This window comes from Schistocerca gregaria, unplaced genomic scaffold, assembly GCF_023897955.1.
Source record: "Schistocerca gregaria isolate iqSchGreg1 unplaced genomic scaffold, iqSchGreg1.2 ptg001059l, whole genome shotgun sequence".
NCBI classification, from domain to species: Eukaryota; Metazoa; Arthropoda; class Insecta; order Orthoptera; family Acrididae; genus Schistocerca; species Schistocerca gregaria.
In genome coordinates, this window is record NW_026062405.1 from 242,501 (window position 1) to 250,000 (window position 7,500).

A 7,500-nucleotide genomic window follows, 5' to 3' on the forward strand; every position below is an offset into this window, starting at 1 on the left:
TAGCGGATTCCGACTTCCATGGCCACCGTCCTGCTGTCTTAAGCAACCAACGCCTTTCATGGTTTCCCATGAGCGTCGATTCGGGCGCCTTAACTCGGCGTTTGGTTCATCCCACAGCGCCAGTTCTGCTTACCAAAAGTGGCCCACTTGGCACTCCGATCCGAGTCGTTTGCTCGCGGCTTCAGCATATCAAGCAAGCCGGAGATCTCACCCATTTAAAGTTTGAGAATAGGTTGAGGTCGTTTCGGCCCCAAGGCCTCTAATCATTCGCTTTACCGGATGAGACTCGTACGAGCACCAGCTATCCTGAGGGAAACTTCGGAGGGAACCAGCTACTAGATGGTTCGATTAGTCTTTCGCCCCTATACCCAGCTCCGACGATCGATTTGCACGTCAGAATCGCTACGGACCTCCATCAGGGTTTCCCCTGACTTCGTCCTGGCCAGGCATAGTTCACCATCTTTCGGGTCCCAACGTGTACGCTCTAGGTGCGCCTCACCTCGCAATGAGGACGAGACGCCCCGGGAGTGCGGAGGCCGCCGCCCCGTGAAGGGCGGGGAAGCCCCATCCTCCCTCGGCCCGCGCAAGGCGAGACCTTCACTTTCATTACGCCTTTAGGTTTCGTACAGCCCAATGACTCGCGCACATGTTAGACTCCTTGGTCCGTGTTTCAAGACGGGTCGTGAAATTGTCCAAAGCTGAAGCGCCGCTGACGGGAGCGATTATTCCGCCCGAGAGCATCCCGAGCCAACACCCGAGAGCATCCCGAGCCAACAGCGGCGCGGGTCCGGGGCCGGGCCAGGTAGGTCCGTCATCCGGGAAGAACCGCGCGCGCTTGCCGGGAGCCCGAGCGCCCAAAGGGGCGAATCGACTCCTCCAGATATACCGCCGAGCAGCCAGCCAGGACACCGGGGCTCTGCCCAACAGACGCGAACCGAGGCCCGCGGAAGGACAGGCTGCGCACCCGGGCCGTAGGCCGGCACCCAGCGGGTCGCGACGTCCTACTAGGGGAGAAGTGCGGCCCACCGCACACCGGAACGGCCCCACCCCGCGGCGAGTGGAAAGGCAACCGGACACGACCCCGCCGCGGATTGCTCCGCGCGGGCGGCCGGCCCCATCTGCCGAGGGCGGGGGCCAGTGGCCGGATGGGCGTGAATCTCACCCGTTCGACCTTTCGGACTTCTCACGTTTACCCCAGAACGGTTTCACGTACTTTTGAACTCTCTCTTCAAAGTTCTTTTCAACTTTCCCTCACGGTACTTGTTCGCTATCGGTCTCGTGGTCATATTTAGTCTCAGATGGAGTTTACCACCCACTTGGAGCTGCACTCTCAAGCAACCCGACTCGAAGGAGAGGTCCCGCCGACGCTCGCACCGGCCGCTACGGGCCTGGCACCCTCTACGGGCCGTGGCCTCATTCAAGTTGGACTTGGGCTCGGCGCGAGGCGTCGGGGTAGTGGACCCTCCCAAACACCACATGCCACGACAGGCGGCAGCCTGCGGGGTTCGGTGCTGGACTCTTCCCTGTTCGCTCGCCGCTACTGGGGGAATCCTTGTTAGTTTCTTTTCCTCCGCTTAGTAATATGCTTAAATTCAGCGGGTAGTCTCGCCTGCTCTGAGGTCGTTGTACGAGGTGTCGCACGCCACACCGCCAGCCGGCTGTGCACGCTACCGAGAAAGTACCGGTATGCGAACCGCCAGGCGACGGGCGCGCATCGCACGTTTAAGGAGACGCGGCCGGCCACACAGGCGACCACGACACTCCCACGTCTCCGAAGCGGGACAAACGCCGCGCGCTTCAGTATACGTAGCCGACCCTCAGCCAGACGTGGCCCGGGAACGGAATCCATGGACCGCAATGTGCGTTCGAAACGTCGATGTTCATGTGTCCTGCAGTTCACATGTCGACGCGCAATTTGCTGCGTTCTTCATCGACCCACGAGCCGAGTGATCCACCGTCCTGGGTGATCTTTTCCTTTTCAGTCTCCCACTGTCTCTTTCAAGACAGTAGCATTTGCGGGACTGAGGCGTCTGACGGCCCCTGTTCCACTATTTTTTTTGTGTCCAACGGCCTCACAGCCGATGGGCGTCGTACGGCTCCACACCGGAGCGGACAGGCACTCGGGCGAACGTCATTCAAAACCGGCGCCAGGCGCCAGGTACCGCAGGCCAGCCGCTCCAGAGCTTCAGCGCTCGTACCACACAACAACAACACTTCCGCTAGTTTTGAGAGGCACGCGTGGTTCCGCACGCGGCGCACGGCCACTGCCGTACAGGTAGCGTGTTGCGCGACACGACACGCACATCGAAAGACATGCAGTCTAGTCGGTAATGATCCTTCCGCAGGTTCACCTACGGAAACCTTGTTACGACTGTTACTTCCTCTAAATGATCAAGTTTGGTCATCTTTCCGGTAGCATCGGCAACGACAGAGTCGATGCCGCGTACCAGTCCGAAGACCTCACTAAATCATTCAATCGGTAGTAGCGACGGGCGGTGTGTACAAAGGGCAGGGACGTAATCAACGCGAGCTTATGACTCGCGCTTACTGGGAATTCCTCGTTCATGGGGAACAATTGCAAGCCCCAATCCCTAGCACGAAGGAGGTTCAGCGGGTTACCCCGACCTTTCGGCCTAGGAAGACACGCTGATTCCTTCAGTGTAGCGCGCGTGCGGCCCAGAACATCTAAGGGCATCACAGACCTGTTATTGCTCAATCTCGTGCGGCTAGAAGCGCCTGTCCCTCTAAGAAGAAAAGTAATCGCTGACAGCACGAAGGATGTCACGCGACTAGTTAGCAGGCTAGAGTCTCGTTCGTTATCGGAATTAACCAGACAAATCGCTCCACCAACTAAGAACGGCCATGCACCACCACCCACCGAATCAAGAAAGAGCTATCAATCTGTCAATCCTTCCGGTGTCCGGGCCTGGTGAGGTTTCCCGTGTTGAGTCAAATTAAGCCGCAGGCTCCACTCCTGGTGGTGCCCTTCCGTCAATTCCTTTAAGTTTCAGCTTTGCAACCATACTTCCCCCGGAACCCAAAAGCTTTGGTTTCCCGGAGGCTGCCCGCCGAGTCATCGGAGGAACTGCGGCGGATCGCTGGCTGCATCGTTTATGGTTAGAACTAGGGCGGTATCTGATCGCCTTCGAACCTCTAACTTTCGTTCTTGATTAATGAAAACATACTTGGCAAATGCTTTCGCTTCTGTTCGTCTTGCGACGATCCAAGAATTTCACCTCTAACGTCGCAATACGAATGCCCCCGCCTGTCCCTATTAATCATTACCTCGGGTTCCGAAAACCAACAAAATAGAACCGAGGTCCTATTCCATTATTCCATGCACACAGTATTCAGGCGGGCTTGCCTGCTTTAAGCACTCTAATTTGTTCAAAGTAAACGTGCCGGCCCACCGAGACACTCAACAAAGAGCACCCTGTAGGATTTAAACGGGGTCCGCCTCGGACGCGAAAGCACCCCTTCGGCTCGCCCACCGGCAGGACGTCCCACGATACATGCCAGTTAAACACCGACGGGCGGTGAACCAACAGCGTGGGACACAAATCCAACTACGAGCTTTTTAACCGCAACAACTTTAATATACGCTATTGGAGCTGGAATTACCGCGGCTGCTGGCACCAGACTTGCCTCCAATAGATACTCGTTAAAGGATTTAAAGTGTACTCATTCCGATTACGGGGCCTCGGATGAGTCCCGTATCGTTATTTTTCGTCACTACCTCCCCGTGCCGGGAGTGGGTAATTTGCGCGCCTGCTGCCTTCCTTGGATGTGGTAGCCGTTTCTCAGGCTCCCTCTCCGGAATCGAACCCTGATTCCCCGTTACCCGTTACAACCATGGTAGGCGCAGAACCTACCATCGACAGTTGATAAGGCAGACATTTGAAAGATGCGTCGCCGGTACGAGGACCGTGCGATCAGCCCAAAGTTATTCAGAGTCACCAAGGCAAACGGACCAGACAAGCCAATCCGATTGGTTTTGATCTAATAAAAGCGTCCCTTCCATCTCTGGTCGGGACTCTGTTTGCATGTATTAGCTCTAGAATTACCACAGTTATCCAAGTAACGTGGGTACGATCTAATGAACCATAACTGATTTAATGAGCCATTCGCGGTTTCACCTTATGCGGCTTGTACTGAGACATGCATGGCTTAATCTTTGAGACAAGCATATGACTACTGGCAGGATCAACCAGGGAGCTGCGTCAACTAGAGCTGAGCAGCCGGCCGCCCGGGAGTGTGTCCCGGGGGCCCGCGCGAACACGCAAGCGTCCGCTCAATTATTCTGCAAACAGGAGGAGGCCGAGCTCCCCTGCACGATACACCTCGAAACCCTCTCAGGTCCCGCGGCGCGCAGCGCCGTCCTAGGTACTTGGTCGGTTTCGAGAGAGGCGCAATCACCCGAGTTAGGCGAGTAGACGGTTTTAGTGCAAACACCCTTGCTCCCAACTGAGCTTGCCGCTGCCGACAGAGGGCCCGGGAGCGTGCTGTCGTGGCATTGCCGGCGGGAGACAACACGCGCCACCTATGGTGACCGGCTAGCTCCAACGCCAGCGCCACACAAGGGCAAAGCCCCACTTGGGTGCAGAAGCGAACTCTCCCAGCACAGCGCACGCGCCAACACGTCCGCACAACTGCGATACAAACCACCTGCGAGAACCGCTGGGGCGACCGAGCAGCAGACGGCGTCGCGGCGCCGAGAGTGCCAGGCGGCGGCGCATCCTCAACGCACACAGTCCTCAATCAGACCAGCACACTGCAGATGTCCACCGCGCTTCGCACCGGGCTCGGCTGAACCAACTTTGGCCGCCAGGCGCCGCGTGCAGGGTGCGCCGCAGCGTAGCTGCGCCGCCTGCCGGGCCCGTCTGCTGGCGCTCCTGCCACTCGGCGCCCCCCACCAGCCGCGTGTTGCGCGTGCGCCCACGCAGCGCGCGGCCAACACGCCGGGCGGCCCCCCTTCACCGGCCGGGAACAGTCCCACCAAGCCACCGCCGCGTATCGCTTCATACCCACATGGGCCTAGTCACGTGTGTGGATGTGGCGGGTACCGCTGAAACAACCGGTTAATAGCTGTACCGATCGTCGCCATTACAGATTCACCTCCAGCGTGAACAACCGCTCAACAACGGATTTCCAGTTCATTTGCGTATCTTGGGCAGTAACGTAGATGTCCACCTACATTTGCGAATTCAACAATTCTTGCATGCCAGGATGTCATGTGTCACGACACGCTACATCAGACCACATACACACTGCGACATGTGCAGAAGAGAACACGTGGAAGGTGGCCCGCGCACGTATGCGATGTCCCTTCCGCGATCCACTGTCAACCGGCATCTGCGGCATGTCCCAGATATGGAACGCGGTCCACCAGGGTAGCACTTTGTGTGAGGCAATACGACAAAGTCGGAATACACGCGTCACTACATCAGACGGCTCACGCTGACCTGACCTGACCTGACCTGACCTGACTCACGCACCACCACACCAGCGACCAGGGTGACATACAATGCGTTCGTACGTTCCTCCCACACGCCTCTACGGCGTACCACAGTGCAACCTAGCTGTTATTGGGAGACGAGACAAGTAGCATCGAGCACAACATATGGAAATTGAGATTCGACACGTTGGGCACAGCCAGCGTACGGTCACACGTATCACACTACTTCACTCTGTACGTAACGACCGATGATCGGTACAGCGTGTGGGTTACGCGTACGACATCAGCGGACAATGGACACAGACCATACCACGACGTACACTGAGGGCGTCGACATCTGAATGCAACTGAACAGCTGCGAGGCTCATTTAACACTCAAACGCCAGACCGACCAGCTGAGAGGACAGAGACACAAAGAGAGGACAGAGGGAGGGGGGGGGGGCCGATATAGTCCTATTGCAGTACAATTGACAGTGGATAGCGGGAATATGTGGAAAGTAAGCAACACTCGCAAGACATCTACATGAGGATAACAACGACACCAGAGATTCCGAGCAGTGAACTATGTTAGGCAAAGGGACAACGTGGGTTAGGTTAGAAGGGTAGGTAGACAACGTGGGTTAGGTTAAGGGACAACGTGGGTTAGGTTAAGGGACAACGTGGGTTAGGTTAAGGGACAACGTGGGTTAGGTTAAGGGACAACGTGGGTTAGGTTAAGGGACAACGTGGGTTAGGTTAAGGGACAACGTGGGTTAGGTTAAGGACAACGTGGGTTAGGTTAAGGGACAACGTGGGTTAGGTTAAGGGACAACGTGGGTTAGGTTAAGGGACAACGTGGGTTAGGTTAAGGGACAACGTGGTGTTAGGTTAAGGGACAACGTGGGTTAGGTTAAGGGACAACGTGGGTTAGGTTAAGGGACAACGTGGGTTAGGTTAAGGGGACAACGTGGGTTAGGTTAAGGGACAACGTGGGTTAGGTTAAGGGACAACGTGGGTTAGGTTAAGGGGCAACTTGAGTTAGGTTAAGGGGCAACTTGAGTTAGGTTAAGGGGCAACTTGAGTTAGGTTAAGGGGCAACTTGAGTTAGGTTAAGGGTCAAATTGAGTTAGGTTAAGGGTCAACTTGAGTTAGGTTAAGGGACAACTTGAGTTTAGGTTAAGGGACAACTTGAGTTAGGTTAAGGGACAACTTGAGTTAGGTTAAGGGACAACTTGAGTTAGGTTAAGGGACAACTTGAGTTAGGTTAAGGGACAACTTGAGTTAGGTTAAGGGGACAACTTGAGTTAGGTTAAGGGGCAACTTGAGTTAAGGTTAAGGGCAACTTGAGTTAGGTTAAGGGGCAACTTGAGTTAGGTTAAGGGGCAACTTGAGTTAGGTTAAGGGGCAACTTGAGTTAGGTTAAGGGGCAACTTGAGTTAGGTTAAGGGGCAACTTGAGTTAGGTTAAGGGGCAACTTGAGTTAGGTTAAGGGGCAACTTGAGTTAGGTTAAGGGGGCAACTTGAGTTAGGTTAAGGGCAACTGAGTTAGGTTAAGGGGCAAATTGAGTTAGGTTAAGGGGGCAAATTGAGTTAGGTTAAGGGGCAAAATTGAGTTAGGTTAAGGGCAAATTGAGTTAGGTTAAGGGGCAAATTGAGTTAGGTTAAGGGGCAAATTGAGTTAGGTTAAGGGGCAAATTGAGTTAGGTTAAGGGGCAAATTGAGTTAGGTTAAGGGGCAAATTGAGTAGGTTAAGGGGCAAATTGAGTTAGGTTAAGGGGCAAATTGAGTTAGGTTAAGGGGCAAATTGAGTTAGGTTAAGGGGCAAATTGAGTAGGTTAAGGGGCAAATTGAGTTAGGTTAAGGGGCAAATTGAGTTAGGTTAAGGGGCAAATTGAGTTAGGTTAAGGGCAAATTGAGTTAGGTTAAGGGATAATCTGGTACAACCACAGTTAGGTTAAGCGATAATCTGGTACATCCACAGTTAGGTTAAGCGATAATCTGTACAGCCACAGTTAGGTTAAGCGATAATCTGGTACAGCCACAGTTAGGTAAGCGATAATCTGGTA

General features: G+C 54.7%; 3 non-coding genes across 3 annotated transcripts in view; all 3 read right to left on the reverse strand.

The window, feature by feature from the left end:
* LOC126327765 (large subunit ribosomal RNA) overlaps positions 1–1,623 on the reverse strand; it is a 4,245-nt gene extending 2,622 nt beyond the window's left edge. Inside the window, exon 1 of the ribosomal RNA XR_007561452.1 lies at positions 1–1,623. This exon is cut by the window's left edge and continues 2,622 nt beyond it. This is a non-coding gene — a ribosomal RNA (large subunit ribosomal RNA).
* A 188-nt stretch (positions 1,624–1,811) lies between these two features.
* Positions 1,812–1,966, reverse strand: LOC126327786 (5.8S ribosomal RNA). Its single transcript, XR_007561469.1, has one exon. It is a non-coding gene; the product is annotated as a 5.8S ribosomal RNA (ribosomal RNA).
* A 362-nt stretch (positions 1,967–2,328) lies between these two features.
* Positions 2,329–4,214, reverse strand: LOC126327735 (small subunit ribosomal RNA). Its single transcript, XR_007561422.1, has one exon. It is a non-coding gene; the product is annotated as a small subunit ribosomal RNA (ribosomal RNA).
* Between the last annotated feature and the right edge of the window lie 3,286 nt (positions 4,215–7,500).